The following is a 17,913-nucleotide window of genomic DNA, read 5'->3' on the forward strand; positions in this document are numbered from 1 at the left end:
AATGTGGAAGATTGTTTATGGATCGGGGAATCTCAAAACTTTTGAGAGATGGTATCATAGAACCAAGTAATTTGCCATGATAAGCATAGGTTGAAATGTTTACTGGTGATTTCGGTAGAAAAGGGCTTGCAGATTTCTCATTTTACATTTGTTCAGCTTCACCTCTCGTCTATTTGATGAGTGATATATATCCATAGGCGTAGGAGTGGCTGTGTGGTATGTAGCTTGCTTATGAACCACATGGTTTCGGGTTCAGTCCCACTGCATGGCACCTTGGGCAAGTGTCTTCTACTATAGCCTCAGGCTAACCAAACCCTTGTGAGTGGATTTGGTAGATGGAAACTGAAAGAAGCCTGTCGTATATATATATATATATATATATATATCTATGTATGTGTGTGTATATGTTTGTGTGTCTGTGTTTGTCCCCCCACCATCGCTTGACAACTGATGCTGGTGTGTTTACGTCCCCAAAACTTAGTGGTTCAGCAAAAGTGACCGATAGAATAAGTACTAGGCTTACAAAGAATAAGTCCTGGGGTCAATTTGCTTGACTAAAGGCAGTGCTCCAGCATGGCCTTAGTCAAATGACTGAAACAAGTAAAAGTGTAATCGAATATTATAGTAAAATTGATCCAACTAATACTAATGAAGAGGATGGTAAACCCCTACCACCACCACCACCACCACAACCACCACCACTACCACCACCACTCTCATCATGATGGGCAGGACAATTTGAAAGAATCTTGTGAGCCGCAGGATTGTGTCAAGTTCAGTGTCAATATTTGTGAAAAGACCTGACTCAAACTTGTAAGGATCTATACAAATTTACTCAACTGGTGTAGCAGTGTTTCATCATATCACCACAGAGTTTATCAATCAAAAAGCACCTATTCACATTTGGAATATTATATATTTTTAAATAGAAATAATACATGTCTAAATATCTCAGAGAGATATATGCAGTAGTGGTACAACAGAGTAGTTGAATACTGTCAACTTAATGTGACAGTCCCATGAAGGGAATCACACTACTACTGCATATATTTCTCTGAGATATTTAGAAATGTATTATTTCTATTTTTGTAATCACTGGATTTATTTCACAAGAATTCTTATATGTTTACAAGGCCTAGACAGGCATCTCCAACTAGGAGGCCATGGCTACTCCAGACTGATGACGAGGGAAGACTCAGAAACTATTCTCTGGATGCAGGCTTAGCTGGGTGGAAGTGCTTATCTCCCCCTTGTAAACATAAGGGCAAAGGAAATGTGTCAAGGGCAACAGGAAACATTGCTGCTTCCTAGGGATAAATAGCAGTAGTGTGATTCCCTTCATGGGACTGTCACATTAAGTTGACAGTATACAACTACTCTATATATTTTTAGTTTGTAATGAAACAAAATCAGAACACAATACCAATCTAAATACCAGTTACACTTGGGGTAATTATTTACTATTCTGATTGACACAGACAGATTTTTTTAATTGTGCCAAATGTTATAATCTGACCTTAAACAAAGTTGAATAGAATCTACGATAGATATTAACTTCTTAGTGTATCTAATTTTGCAAGAAGATTTATGTCTCAAGCTAGAATGTCTTTTGCATCCATTTTTCCATGCTAGCATGGGTTAAATGAATACATTATTGAGGAATTGTTTTACAGTCAGATGTCCTTTCGGAGAATTCCCAAGTTAGGGATCTCTTATTATGCATAGTTTCGAGGGCATAAATTAAGCAAGCAAATTATTGACAGGAGAAAGTGCCAACAGAAACACCAGTTGAATATCATAACTTTCAAATAGGTGAATGCAGATGTAAACAAACACACATGCAAAAATGCCAAAAGCACACACACACACACAATGAGCTTCTTTTTAGTCTTTTTTAGCTTCTGTTGATCTAATCTATTTACAAGGTTTTGGCTGGCATGAGGCAAAAGACACTTTCCCAGGTGCTGTGCAGTGATATTGATCCCAGATCATTTGGTTGTGAAGTGAACCTCTTAACTGCAAAACCAATGTCTGTGTCAATCAGAATAGTAAATAATTACCCCAGGTGTTTGGGTTCTTCATGTACTATGCCAAATAGACCCCATCCTATTCTTCAAAAATTTGGCAGTTAGGGAAAATTTCTCTCTTTTTTTCTGTAGATACAATAAAATGTATTGATTCTACTAAAAATGATATTATATTAAAAATAATATAAACAGCTGTGTCTGTTATCGATAAAGATTTGCTTTTTACTATTGAAATTGATGGCATTGGTGAAATTATTGCAGCAATATTTTCATCTTGTGATAATGATGCAGAAAATAACTCGTGACATTTTTCTTAAGGTCCTCAATTCTAAAAAAGAAATACTCCTGCCGCAATGTTGAAAAAGAGACTAATGCAGTAATAGAATTTTTGAAAAAAATGGTAACATTTCCTCAAAAATCTTCATAATTTAGCAATAGATCAAAAGGTTCTTTTTCATTCATGACAATAAAAATCTCAGTTAAAAAATATGGTAAAATCTCACACTAGAATTTTTTTGAAAATTGCTGTTTGTAAATCTCACAATGAGAGATATTCAGCAACAGTACTTTGGAGTAAAGATTGTTTTGCCAACATAACATGGCAGTCCTAGTTTAGGACGAATGTTTCTGTAATTTAGCCCCAGAAGACATCGTCTCCAGCTGGCTATATGACACAATCTGTATCCTTATATTTTTGAACAAGGGAATCTAGCACCCCACTCAGTTCAAAACAATATCTGTGTATCGTGATTTCCTGGTGATTTCCCATCATCAGCACAGAATAATTGTTTGGCTAGAGGTGGCACTGTTTGAAATATAGAGTTTTCAAAGTGACAACTAGTCACTGATCTATAAATTAGAACATTTCCTTTGTCTTTTCTCTTTCATAAACTATAAACTATAAACTTGGCAAATTCTTCAGCTCACTCTTTGTCTCATACTTTTTTTTATTTCAATAAATTCAAAGTCGTTCTTTAGTGTATCATGATAGCTTTCTTTTATCTTTTATCTTTTACTTGTTACAGTTATTAGATTGTGGCCATGCTGGGGCACTGCCTTGAAGAGATTTTATTTGAATGAAAAAATCCCAGTACTTTCTTTTTCTTAAGCCTGGTACTTATTCTATTGGCCTATTTTGTCAAAGTACTACTTTATGGGAACATAAGCAAACCAACACCGGTTGTCAAGCGGTGGTGGGGGACCAATACAGACACAAAGACACACACACATAGACATATACAATGGGCTTTTTCCAGTTTTTGTCGACCAAATCCATTCACAGGGCTTTGGTTGGCCAGAGGCTATAGTAGAAGACACTTGCCCAAGGTTCCATGCAGTGGGACTGAACCCAAAATCATGTGGTTGGGAAGGAGGCTTCTTACCACACTGTCAAGCCTGCACCTATAATAAGAATGCTTCATTTTATAAAAATAACACCTACCATTTTCTGTTGAAGAAGTAAGGTGAGTCTGTACCAATTGGCATGTATGTTATAAAATCAAATATAACTTTTATCTCAAGCATTTCTGTTAGAAATGGTTGTCTTTCAAAAGGCCCCTTCCACATTCTAATAATTCAAAGAAATATTTAATTACAATTAGTGAATTTACACATCTTCCATTCATTATTTATATTGTGATACAAATACTTCCTTTAGAAAATACTTTTCTCTTCACTGATTTTTCAACACCATCATTTAATCATTCAGCTATGTGTGTGTTTGGGTCTTTTATGTGTTCTGAGTTGAAGCAATATCTATACAGTCTCTGAATTTCTATAAACCACAAGACTTCATATAATCGTTTAGGATACTTGTAATCAGAAGCCTATAATAGTATCAACATTAAAGTTAACTCTTGAAAGTAAAAGAATGAAACCTTTTACAATAGGATATTCTATATACAATAGGATATTCTTCATCAATTTGTTATCTACAAATCAAGCTACAAAGCTCATTAACAATTAATTTAGTGCTTCTAAAATCTTCCCATAAAATTCATTGATAAGTAATTACACAGCTCACATTTACACGTTATCCATCTATTCTTAGAGCATTCAGCCTCACTTCTCTACAGCATATCTAACTTTAATAAATTATCCCTGCTTTTCTCTGGTACACAGCTAGCAACATTAATTGCCTCCCATTGCTGCATGGCAATACACATGTGATGCACTGTGTCTATATGAAAAGCAAGACTCTTAGCTCTTCAACTGGCAGAAGAAGAATGACCAACAAAATAATTTGGAGTGTGAAATTTTATTGGCCTCAGAAAAGGTATAAGCAAATTTGATTTTAGTAAGATTTAAATGTGAAGATCAATAATACGACATAATTTTATTTGATAATTTACAAATTCTGCCCTTTACAACCCTACTAGTAATAGCTTAAGCCAAAATAGTTTCACATACATTGAGAATAAAGCAAATATTTTCAAACATTAATGTCAAAGTTATTCTAGAAAAGAAATTCTCCTAATTGAAGTACAAAATAGCAGTTCCAATACTCTTTTACTTGTTTCAGTCATTTGACTGTGGCCATGCTGGAGCACCGCCTTTTGTCGAGCAAATCAACTTATTCTTTGTAAGCCTGGTACTTATTCTATTGGCCTCTTTTTGCCGAACTGCTAAGTGACAGGGACATAAACACACCAGCATCGGTTGTCAAGCGATGTTGGGGGGGGGGGACAAACACAGACACAAACATATATACACATATATATACATATATACAATGGGCTTCTTTGAGTTTCCATCTACCAAATCCACTCACAAGGCTTTGGTCGGCCTGAGGCTATAGTAGAAGACACTTGCCCAAGGTGCCATGCAGTGGGACTGAACCCGGAACCATGTGGTTAGTAAACAAGCTACTTACCACACAGCCACTCCTACGCCTATATAACAATACAGCTTTGGTGAGAGTAAAAGATCTAAAAAATTTACTCAAATATAGAAACATGGAAATAGAAATATCCAAAACTAGCAGTATCGCCCGGCGTTGCTCGGATTTGTTTTGACCCTTTAGAATTGGAATTTTTGAAAAGTAAAAATTTTGCATTATGTAGCTTGTTATTCTCTTTAAGTGAACATTTTTCTGGTTGAAATACACCGAAAAATGGCGACACAGCAGTCAAAAAATCGTAAAAAATAGGGATTTCCATAAAAAAAAAAAATCCCCTTTTTGATGTAAATAATTTTTAGTGTTAACATGGTCTGATTTGAATTTTTTCTTCTACGGAAGGAAGAGCGAGCCTTCTTCTATCATACTTTCAATTTTGGTCAACTTGTGCAGCAGGGTCTCGGAGGAGATAGTGTTAGTTGAAGGCTACCAAACCTGCCATACACAGACAACTTCAGCTTTATATATATAGAGATTTATTTCATCTATTTGGTAAACACTTATTTTTTTGTTGATAACATGAATGAAAACATAGAATCAACTTCTCATTTTTATAGCTGGGTGCTCTTCCTGTCACTAACACTTATCTGTTTTACAGGTAAAGTTTACTTTTTTTATTGCACTTGTTTTGCAAAGCACTGTGTTACAGGGTTATTTGTTGACAGGGAATTATAATGCCATTGCTTTTACACAGACAATTTTAGGCAAAGATGCCATAGAAATAGAAACAATCCTTATTGTACTTGGTGCTTTAGGAATAATTAGAAAACAGGTAAACACAGAACCAAAATTCTAGGAATTGTACAGAATACACACTAGGTACATACCAAAAGTACTTGGGTGTTTAGTGAAAGTTTAGTAAAGACTTACATACATAAAAGTATTGAAGTAACAGTATTAATAATAATAATAATGATTTCAACTTTTGCACAAGGCCAGCAATCTTAAGGAGAAGGGGTTAGCCAATTACCTCAGTCTTAGTGCTCAACTTGTACTATTTTATTAATGGCAAAAAGATGAAAGGTAAAGTTGACCTCAGAGTAAGAAGAGCCACATGTTTTTTTCCTCCATCTATCACTCTCCATCAATCACTCTCCATCCTCGGATGAAGGTGGTTTTTAAATAATTTGGAGAAGGGAAAACTACACAAGGACGTTATCCACTTTATTCATTGAATTCACAGGTGCAATGTAAGGAAAATAAGGTTCGTGTTGATAAAAAGATAAGGATGAGGAGGTTAGAAGAAAGAGAGAGGTTGTGAGAACAGTATTTTTAAAACCTTCAATTAATAAAATTTTTTCTGTAAATCTATTTTGATTAATTGAATGCAGTTCCTTGTACCACTTGAAACTATTTTTGAGGTTAGGAAACTATGTTTCAAAAGTAAGTAAAACAGTCAATTCTGCTGTTTGTAAAGTAAATATATTATTTTAAAGTTCAAATATATGTTTATATACAGCAATAGCAAAATTAAGAAAAGAAGTCTTGAAAATATTCCTTATCATTTACCACTTTGTTTATGCATAAGAAAGTTTTAGCTAAGCTGTTTCACTAAAATATTACATTGATATTGGGAATAAAATTATCATTAAAGAATTCTTTTTGATATCTAATCATCAACCACAAACATTGCAAACATACACACAGTCATTCACAAAATGAGAATTTTTATTGTGGTTATTCGACAAACAGCCAAGTTTTTTTTCAAAGCCAAAAAAGACACAAGACAATGGTGAAAGCAAAACCTTGACTAGCAACATTGCTTATTGAAAAGTAATCTATGTATTCATATAATGTATATACTGAGCTTACAAATTATGAAGCATAGAATTTTCTGAACGTATATTTTCAATTCAAAATTAAAAGATTATTTAATAAGATTTTACTGAGTATGACAACCACATTTTCAATAATTTGCCCAATTAAAAAGCGTCTAATATCAGAGGTAATTCTAATTCTCTTAAAGACACATTATATTTAAAATGAAATTATTTTATATCTAAAATAGCATTTTAAATAAACAAACAATTTGTATTTAAAATTTTACCATTTTGCTATGAGCAAAGAATTAATATTGAACTACTACTACTACTACTACTACTACTACTAGTAGTAGTAGTAGTAGTAGTGGCAGTAGTAATAATGATGATGATGAAGTTTTTCATAGTTTGTGTTTTTAGTTTTAGGTAGAATCCAGAGTGCCAGTGCGGTGTGCATGTGACAGACAAGGTGTTACTACTGTAGCAACTGCGCAAGATAAACAGCAAACTGTAGGGAAATTTAACCAAGCTGCAGTATATTTTGGAGCATGTAAACAGAAATGAGGAAAGATCATATTGGGGGGAAAATGATGTATGTTCTGCTTTGATGTGAAACAACCATTCACATAGAAGCCAAGTAAATCTTTTGATGTTTGTTAATGTTTAATGTCCATTCTGCATGTTTACATGGGTAAGATGAAGGCTTTTCCTCTCTCCTGAACGGAACATTGCCAGAGCATAGTTAATTTTATGGTTTGGGCATCATTCCTTACAAGTAAGTCAATGAGGCATAAACTGTAAACAAACAGCCTAACAAAAACAAATGGATGAAGAAGTACGTGATTCACAATATTTATTTGGGGAATGGGGGGGGAGCAATCCAGAAATAGAACCACACTAATCCTATCACCTGACAGTTTATTACCTAACACCTGCCTATAGAGGTGCCTGTTTCAAATTTCACCTCTCTGGATTAGCTAACTGTTCAGGATATTAGCACTGTAGTCTTTGTTGATATCTCACAATAACAAAGAAAGAATATATCATCTTTCATGAACAAAAATGTAGGATCTGAGTTCATCTGTCCTACTTTAGGTGATCATAGGGAGTGAACATAATGATACAGTGTTATTGAGAGGATAGTAAACATAAAATAATATATCATCTTTCATGAACAAAAACGTAGGATCTGTGTTCATCTGTCCTACTATAGGTGATCATAGGGAGTGAACATTGTAATACAGTGTTATTGAGAGGATAGTGAACGTAAAAGAATATATCATCTTTCATGAACAAAAACGTAGGATCTGTGTTCATCTGTCCTACTTTAGGTGATCATAGGGAGTGAACATAATGATACAGCGTTATAGAGAGGATAGTGAACATAAAATAATATATCATCTTTCATGAACAAAAAGGTAGGATCTGTGTTCATCTGTCCTACTATAGGTGATCATAGGGAGTGAACATTGTAATACAGTGTTATTGAGAGGATAGTGAACGTAAAAGAATATATCATCTTTCATGAACAAAAACGTAGGATCTGTGTTCATCTGTCCTACTTTAGGTGATCATAGGGAGTGAACATAATGATACAGTGTTATTGAGAGGATAGTGAACATAAAATAATATATCATCTTTCATGAACAAAAACGTAGGATCTGTGTTCATCTGTCCTACTATAGGTGATCATAGGGAGTGAACATTGTAATACAGTGTTATTGAGAGGATAGTGAACGTAAAAGAATATATCATCTTTCATGAACAAAAACGTAGGATCTGTGTTCATCTGTCCTACTATAGGTGATCATAGGGAGTGAACATAATGATACAGTGTTATTGAGAGGATAGTGAACATAAAAATATATCATCTTTCATGAACAAAAACGTAGGATCTGTGTTCATCTGTCCTACTATAGGTGATCATAGGGAGTGAACATAATGATACAGCGTTATAGAGAGGATAGTGAACGTAAAAGAATATATAATCTTTCATGAACAAAAAAGTAGGATCTGTGTTTATCTGTCCTACTTTAGGTGATCATAGGGAGTGAACATAATGATACAGTGTTATTGAGAGGATAGTAAACATAAAATAATATATCATCTTTCATGAACAAAAACGTAGGATCTGTGTTCATCTGTCCTACTATAGGATCATAGGGAGTGAACATTGTAATACAGTGTTATTGAGAGGATAGTGAACGTAAAAGAATATATCATCTTTCATGAACAAAAACGTAGGATCTGTGTTCATCTGTCCTACTTTAGGTGATCATAGGGAGTGAACATAATGATACAGTGTTATTGAGAGGATAGTGAACATAAAATATATATCATCTTTCATGAACAAAAACGTAGGATCTGTGTTCATCTGTCCTACTATAGGTGATCATAGGGAGTGAACATTGTAATACACAGTGTTTTGAGAGGATAGTGAACGTAAAAGAATATATCATCTTTCATGAACAAAAACGTAGGATCTGTGTTCATCTGTCCTACTTTAGGTGATCATAGGGAGTGAACATAATGATACAGTGTTATTGAGAGGATAGTGAACATAAAATATATATCATCTTTCATGAACAAAAACGTAGGATCTGTGTTCATCTGTCCTACTATAGGTGATCATAGGGAGTGAACATTGTAATACAGTGTTATTGAGAGGATAGTGAACGTAAAAGAATATATCATCTTTCATGAACAAAAACGTAGGATCTGTGTTCATCTGTCCTACTATAGGTGATCATAGGGAGTGAACATAATGATACAGTGTTATTGATAGGATAGTGAACATAAAATAATATATCATCTTTCATGAACAAAAACGTAGGATCTGTGTTCATCTGTCCTACTATAGGTGATCATAGGGAGTGAACATAATGATACAGTGTTATAGAGAGGATAGTGAATGTAAAAGAATATATAATCTTTCATGAACAAAAAAGTAGGATCTGTGTTTATCTGTCCTACTTTAGGTGATCATAGGGAGGGAACATAATGATACAGTGTTATAGAGAGGATAGTGAACGTAAAAGTAGGATTTGTGTTCATCTGTCCTACTATAGGTTATCATAGGGAGGGAACATAATGATACAGTGTTATAGAGAGGATAGTGAACGTAAAAGAATATATCATCTTTCATGAACAAAAAGGTAGGATCTGAGTTCATCTGTCCTACTTTAGGTGATCATAGGGAGTGAACATTGTAATACAGTGTTATGAGAGGATAGTGAACGTAAAATGAATATATCATCTTCACATGAACAAAAACGTAGGATCTGTGTTCATCTGTGTCCTACTATAGGTGATCATAGGGAGTGAACATAATGATACAGTGTTATTGAGAGATTAGTGAACATAAAATAATATATCGTCCTTTCATGAACAAAAACGTAGGATCTGTGTTCATCTGTCCTACTATAGGTGATCATAGGGAGTGAACATAATGATACAGTGTTATTGAGAGGATAGTGAATGTAAAAGAATATATCATCTTTCATGAACAAAAACGTAGGATCTGTGTTCATCTGTCCTACTATAGGTGGTCATAGGGAGTGAACATAATGATACAGTGTTATAGAGAGGATAGTGAACGTAAAAGAATATATCATCTTTCATGAACAAAAATGTAGGATCCGTGTTCATCTGTCCTACTATAGGTGATCATAGGGAGTGAACATAATGATACAGCGTTATAGAGAGGATAGTGAACGTAAAAGAATATATCATCTTTCATGAACAAAAATGTAGGATCTGTGTTCATCTGTCCTACTATAGGTGATCATAGGGAGTGAACATAATGATACAGTGTTATAGAGAGGATAGTGAACAAAAAAGTAGGATTTGTGTTCATCTGTCCTACTACAGGTGATCATAGGGAGTGAACATAATGATACAGTGTTATAGAAAGGATAGTGAACGTAAAAGAATATATCATCTTTCATGAACAAAAATGTAGGATCTGTGTTCATCTGTCCTACTATACGTGATCATAGGGAGTGAACATAATGATACATTGTTATAGAGAGGATAGTGAATAAAAAAGTAGGATTTGTGTTCATCTATCCTACTACAGGTGATCATAGGGAGTGAACATAATGATACAGTGTTATAAGAGAGGACAGTGAACGTAAAAGAATATATAATCTTTCATGAACCAAACCGAAGGATCTGTGTTCATCTGTCTTACTATAGGTGATCATAGGGAGTGAACATAATGATACAGTGTTATAGAGAGGATAGTGAACAAAAAAGTAGGATTTGTGTTCATCTGTCCTACTATAGGTGATCATAGGGAGTGAACATAATGATACAGTGTTATAGAGAGGATAGTGAACGTAAAAGAATATATCATCTTTCATGAACAAAAATGTAGGATCTGTGTTCATCTGTCCTACTATAGGTGATCATAGGGAGTGAACATAATGATACAGTGTTATAGAGAGGATAGTGAACAAAAAAGTAGGATTTGTGTTCATCTGTCCTACTATAGGTGATCATAGGGAGTGAACATAATGATACAGTGTTATAGAGAGGATAGTGAACGTAAAAGAATATATCATCTTTCATGAACAAAAACGTAGGATCTGTGTTCATCTGTCTTACTATAGGTGATCATAGGGAGTGAACATAATGATACAGTGTTATAGAGAGGATAGTGAACAAAAAAGTAGGATTTGTGTTCATCTGTCCTACTATAGGTGATCATAGGGAGTGAACATAATGATACAGTGTTATAGAGAGGATAGTGAACGTAAAAGAATATATCATCTTTCATGAACAAAAATGTAGGATCTGTGTTCATCTGTCCTACTATAGGTGATCGTAGGGAGTGAACATAATGATACAGTGTTATAGAGAGGATAGTGAACAAAAAAGTAGGATTTGTGTTCATCTGTCCTACTACAGGTGATCATGGGGAGTGAACATAATGATACAGTGTTATAAGAGAGGATAGTGAACGTAAAAGAATATATCATCTTTCATGAACAAAAACGTAGGATCTGTGTTCATCTGTCCTACTATAGGTGATCATAGGGAGTGAACATAATGATACAGTGTTATAGAGAGGATAGTGAACAAAAAAGTAGGATCCGCGTTCATCTGTCCTACTACAGGTGATCATAAGGAGTGAACATAATGATACTGTGTTATAGAAAGTATAGTGAACAAAAAAGTAGGATTTGTGTTCATCTGTCCTACTATAGGTGATCATAGGGAGTGAACATAATGATAAAGTGTTATAGAGAGGATAGTGAACAAAAAAGTAGGATTTGTGTTCATCTGTCCTACTACAGGTGATCATAGGAAGTGAACATAATGATACAGTGTTATAGAAAGTATAGTGAACAAAAAAGTAGGATTTGTGTTCATCTGTCCTACTATAGGTGATCATAGGGAGTGAACATAATGATACAGTGTTATAGAGAGGATAGTGAATGTAAAAGAATATATCATCTTTCATGAACAAAAAAGTAGGATCTGTGTTCATCTGTCCTACTACAGGTGATCATGGGGAGTGAACATAATGATACAGTGTTATAAGAGAGGATAGTGAACGTAAAAGAATATATCATCTTTCATGAACAAAAACGTAGGATCTGTGTTCGTCTGTCCTACTATAGGTGATCATAGGGAGTGAACATAATGATACAGTGTTATAGAGAGGATAGTGAACAAAAAAGTAGGATTTGTGTTCATCTGTCCTACTACTGGTGATCATAGGGAGTGAACATAATGATACAGTGTTATAAGAGAGGATAGTGAACGTAAAAGAATATATCATCTTTCATGAACAAAAACGTAGGATCTGTGTTCGTCTGTCCTACTATAGGTGATCATAGGGAGTGAACAGAATGATACAGTGTTATAGAGAGGATAGTGAACAAAAAAGTAGGATTTGTGTTCATCTGTCCTACTACTGGTGATCATAGGGAGTGAACATAATGATACAGTGTTATAAGGGAGGATAGTGAACGTAAAAGAATATATCATCTTTCATGAACAAAAATGTAGGATCTGTGTTCATCTGTCCTACTATAGGTGATCATAGGGAGTGAACATAATGATAAAGTGTTATAGAGAGGATAGTGAACAAAAAAGTAGGATTTGTGTTCATCTGTCCTACTATAGGTGATCATAGTGAGTGATCACCTATATGATCACTGATCATAATGATACAGTGTTATAGAGAGGATAGTGAACGTAAAATAGTGATGTAAGGTGGGGAGTATAACAATGTTGTAGTGAGTCGTGAAATGGTTAATGAAGGCGGTGAGCTGGCAGAAACGTTAGCACACCGGGCGAAGTGCTGGACGGTATTTCGTCTGCCGCTACGTTCTGAGTTCAAATTCCCCCGAGGTCGACTTTGCCTTTCATCCTTTCGGGGTCGATTAAATAAGTACCAGTTATGCACTGGGGTCGATGTAATTGACTTAATACCTATGTCTGTCCTTGTTTGTCCCCTCTGTGTTTAGCCCTTTGTGGGTAATAAAGAAATAGGTTAATGAAGGGGAACTCATACAATAATAGTGTAGTGTGAGTAGTAATACAGTAGTGTTCAATGAACAATAAATGGTGAATTGGACTTTGTTTTGTAAAACCCCTCATATGTAAATGACAGTGTTAATGGAGAAAACATGAAATAATGTAGAGGTGGGGACATGACTGACCTTGAATCCATAACACTTTTTGTGTGTGCGTGCACACGTATATGTGTGCATGTGTATAACTTGAAGATTACACTACACATAGATATAGATTTCAAATTTTTGCAGAAGGCCAGCAAATTCAGGGGAGAGGTATAGTTGATTACTTCTACTCAACTGGTACTTATTTTATTCTTTTCTGCTCTAGGCACAAGGCTCGAAATTTTGGGGGAGGGCACCAGTCAATTAGATCGGCCCCAGTATGCAACTGGTACTTAATTTATCAACCCCAGAAAGATGATAGGCAAAGTTGACCTCAGCAGAATTTGAACTCAGAACGTAAGACAGGTGAAATACTGCTAAGCATTTCACCTGGCATGCTAACATTTCTGCCAGCTCACCGCCTTTGAATGTTTATATATTGGTATGAAACTATTAGAATGTCAACTACATACTTGTGTATATTATCAAATTAGCTGACCACATGCCAACAATAATGACAGCTAATACAAACATTCACATACTTCCCTTGTACATGCACACACATACTTACACAGAGTTCAAATACTGATTTTTTTCACCCCTTCCTTTCTCTCATTGCTATTACTTTCTCTCACTCCCTCTCAGTCAGGGCTATTATTCTCACTACTTCTCCTTCACTGAATTACTATTTTCTCTCCTCCTTTGCGTCCAGCATGATTATGGACAAATATATATATATATATATATATATATATATATATATATATATATATACACACACACACATATACATACAAATATATAAAAACACTATGCCCATTATTATATTAGGAGATAATACAAGACTGTAGTAAAAACCATAGATTCTTGTACACACCTGGTTTCAGTATAATTCACTCAGAACAGAGAAGAACATAAATTATTTCTAAATAAGATGCCTTGTTTCAGATTAGAATATGATAGTATGATCAATGAAACAAGACAGAGGTTTTGGTTTTTTCAATACCTCTCATACAGAAACGTAGATAACTTATTTGGTAGGTTAATATTGCTTCTCTACAATATCAATAAGCACAGTTTAAACAATTTTCTGTCAACAGTTTAACCCTTATGGTACCATCCTACCTTAGACAGCCCTTATTTCTATCATACCCTTTAAAAATAACCTAAATTATAACCCTTCCATCAAAATGTCATGCTAATTTATATCCATAACATCAATTTAATATTTTAATAAAGCCCCATGAGGCTCCAGCAGGGGGTGGTGTTGAACCCAGCTGTACTCTTTCACCACAACTTTCTCTCACTCTTTCTTCCTGTTTCTGTTGTATCTGTATTTTAAAGGGCCAGCCTTGTCACACTCTGTGTCACGCTGAATCTCCCCGAGGACTACGTTAAGGGTACACGTGTCTGTGGAGTACTCAGCCGCTTGCATGTTAATTTCACAAACAGGCTGTTCTGTTGGTAGGATCAACTGGAACCCTCGTCGTCGTAACTGACAGAGCCCCACGATTTTACTAAACTCTTCCGTATTTTCAAATTCAGTCAAAATTAATTGAATCAAACAAAGCCAGTGTATATCAAAATAAATATGTCAAAAAGAGAGTTAATACATGATTTAAACATCACAACTCTGGCCACATATGAGAGCATGCATTACCATGTCCTTGCCAATCTGTGTATCTCTGCCATTCCATGTATTTCTGCTTCTTTGCATAATAGAAGCTTACATACTTTACAATTACTTCGTCTTTCAAATTGTTCATTTCATCTGCAGAATTTATTAAAGCCAATATATTGAAGAAATTTATTTCTCTCTTTCAGCTCTGCCTTGTTTGTTTTTAATACCTTCTGATTTCTCTGTAGTTTTATGCTGTCAGCATCCATGTAGAACCATTGATGATTAGAACATACTTGATAAAGGAAGTGCTTGGAAAATGTTATAGGCTTAAAAACTGAAAATATGATGAAAATACTGGTGTCTGTCAGATATCTGGTTCTCCTAATAGGTTTTATTTGATATTCAGAGACACACATGAGGCATTTACTTATAGTTTCGGTTTCTATTCTTCATTTCTTTTGTTGCCATAAACCTTTGGATGTCTTACCTCATTATGTCATCTGAAACTATGACACTATAAATAAAATGTATCTCCGCATGTGTATCGTTGGCGATTTCTTTCTCTTTCTTCCCTTCTTTGGACATTTTCTATATTTCTGATGAAGAGTTCTGCTCGAAACGTGAAATCCTCTTTTCTTTCCTTTCCTGAGCATCCAATAACACTGTACTTATTCCACGTCCTCGCATTGTTGTTTTTTCTTGCTTGTTCATGTTTGGATTGACTATATATCTATATATATATTCTTTTATTCTTTTACTTGTTTCAGTCATTTGTCTGTGGCCAGGCTGGAGCACTGGCTTTAGTTTTGCAAATCGACCCTAGAACTTATTCTATCAGTCTCTTTTACTGAACTGCTAAGTTACGGTTGTCAAGCGATGTTGGAGGGACAGACACTAACACACAAACATATGCACACACATACACACATATATATATGTATATGTGTGTATATATATATATATATATATATATATGAAGGGGCTTCTTTCAGTTTCTGTCTACCAAATCCACTCACAAGGCCTGAGGGTATAGTCAGCCTGAGGCTATAGTAGAAGACACTTGCGCAAGGTCCCATGCAATGGGACTGAACCCAGAACCATGTGGTTTGTAAGCAAGCTACTTACTGCACATGAGTAGTACCACATGCTAGAAGTAGATGCCAAATGGCTCTAAAACTACCTTATTTATCACATAGATGCAGAACTAGATTTAACATGTATATAAATGTGAACATTTGTATATGCACAGTGGATACGTTTTGTTCATATAATATATATAAATGTTTAGAATTATGTACTCTTAAATATGTGATACTGATGCTGGTAAGGAGCATTACATTCCTAAACTAGAAATCTTTTTTGTTCATTTCCTTCACTTTCAGCCCTTGTCTATGTGATAAATAGGTTAGTTTTAGAGCCATTTGGCATCTATTTCTAGTATGTGGCGCTACTCAGTAGTTGTCTTAAATGGTTTATTACATGCCAGGTACTTGATAAAATCCTCTACAGATTTTATCCTTGATTATAATGATATATATATATATATATGTTACTCAAAGGAATTCCAACTCTGTTTTTTATGTTTTATTTATATTCTTATATTATTAATATAGAATATAGAATATATAGTAAGAAAAAATGAAATGAAGTATCGATTATCTTATTGAACAAATGAAGTATTGAAAATTAAATATTAAATGTCTATTCTCATTCAACTAGTATACTTTCTTGCATTTAAGCATTCATCAGGTTCAGATTATATTTTTAGACAACTCTATATACGTGTATTTGTGTGTGTGTTGTGTATATATGTGTGTCCGAAAGTGTTCACTTGTCTAGACAGTGTGCGATGCTTGAAAACAAGTGTGAGTATCATATAAATGATGTCATTCTCTCCCAATCTTCCATGAAAGGCATGTCTGGTTTTGAGGAAACATGTGAGGGTGATCACTGGAGTGGCAACATCTGGCTGTAGAAAATCTACCTCTATGAATTCTGTCTGACCAATGTAGGCATGGAAACGTGAAGGTCAAATATGATGATGAAACGATGATACATGTGCACACACATACACAACAAACACTCTGTAAAATAGATGGCAAATAAACAGAGTACACGTTTGGTGGAACTCTTTACTCTGGCTGAGTACATGACAACCACTACTGGTGGTACCATGATAAAATGCAGCCAGTATACTGTAAAATAGATGGCGTTGGGAAGGGCATATGGCCAGGAAAACCATGCCAAAAATATAATGTTCAAGTGAAACATATTTCTATGACCTAAGAGGGCTTCATCATCATCATCATCGTTTAACGTCCACTTTCCATGCTAGCATGGGTTGGACGATTTTGACTGAGGGCTGGTGAACCTGATGGCTGCACCAGGCCCCAATCTTGATTTGGCAGAGTTTCTACAGCTGGATGTCCTTCCTAATGCCAACCACTCCGAGAATGTAGTGGGTGCTTTTTACATGCCACTGGCACGGGGGCCAGTCAGGCGGTACTGGCAATGACTTTGCTCAAATCTTTTTACACATGCCACTGGCACAGGTGCCAGTAGGGCGACATTGGTAATGATTACGCTCGAATGGTGCCCTTTTACGTGCCACCAGCCAGTTGGCTGCTCTGGCAATGATCACACTCAGATAGTGCTCTTGGCACCCTACTAGCATGGGCACAAGTGCCAGTAAGGCGACGCTGGTAATAATCACACTCGAATGGTCAAGTGACATGGAATGTAAAGACCCAAACCCTACCAGCATGGAAAGCTGATGTCAAATTTCTAATGAGGACCTAATAGTTTGGAGAAATTGAAGGTTTGGATTTGTTTATTTACTTGAAAACAACAGATACTTTACACTATTGGTATTCGGATTCTCACTATCTGTAATTGTTTTGGCTTAAGCGATTGCATAAGGATAGAAATACTGTTTAAAAATGATGTGAATTAAAGAGAGAAAAATGTGTGCATACAC

General features: G+C 35.1%; 1 protein-coding gene and 2 long non-coding RNA genes across 3 annotated transcripts in view; 1 reads left to right on the plus strand and 2 right to left on the minus strand.

The window, feature by feature from the left end:
• The window catches only part of LOC115215495 (cytosolic carboxypeptidase 6-like), a 184,566-nt gene that overhangs the window by 157,541 nt on the left and 9,112 nt on the right, over positions 1-17,913 (minus strand). The window lies entirely within an intron of this gene.
• The window catches only part of LOC118764929, a 23,462-nt gene continuing 6,705 nt past the window's right edge, over positions 1,157-17,913 (minus strand). The window contains exon 3 of the long non-coding RNA XR_005000768.1: positions 1,157-1,378. This is a non-coding gene — a long non-coding RNA (uncharacterized LOC118764929). The remainder of the gene's footprint in view (positions 1,379-17,913) is intronic.
• Positions 5,485-17,913, plus strand: part of LOC118764930 — a 19,917-nt gene continuing 7,488 nt past the window's right edge. Inside the window, exon 1 of the long non-coding RNA XR_005000769.1 lies at positions 5,485-5,495. This is a non-coding gene — a long non-coding RNA (uncharacterized LOC118764930). The remainder of the gene's footprint in view (positions 5,496-17,913) is intronic.

Source organism: Octopus sinensis, linkage group LG9 (genome assembly GCF_006345805.1).
Source record: "Octopus sinensis linkage group LG9, ASM634580v1, whole genome shotgun sequence".
NCBI classification, from domain to species: Eukaryota; Metazoa; Mollusca; class Cephalopoda; order Octopoda; family Octopodidae; genus Octopus; species Octopus sinensis.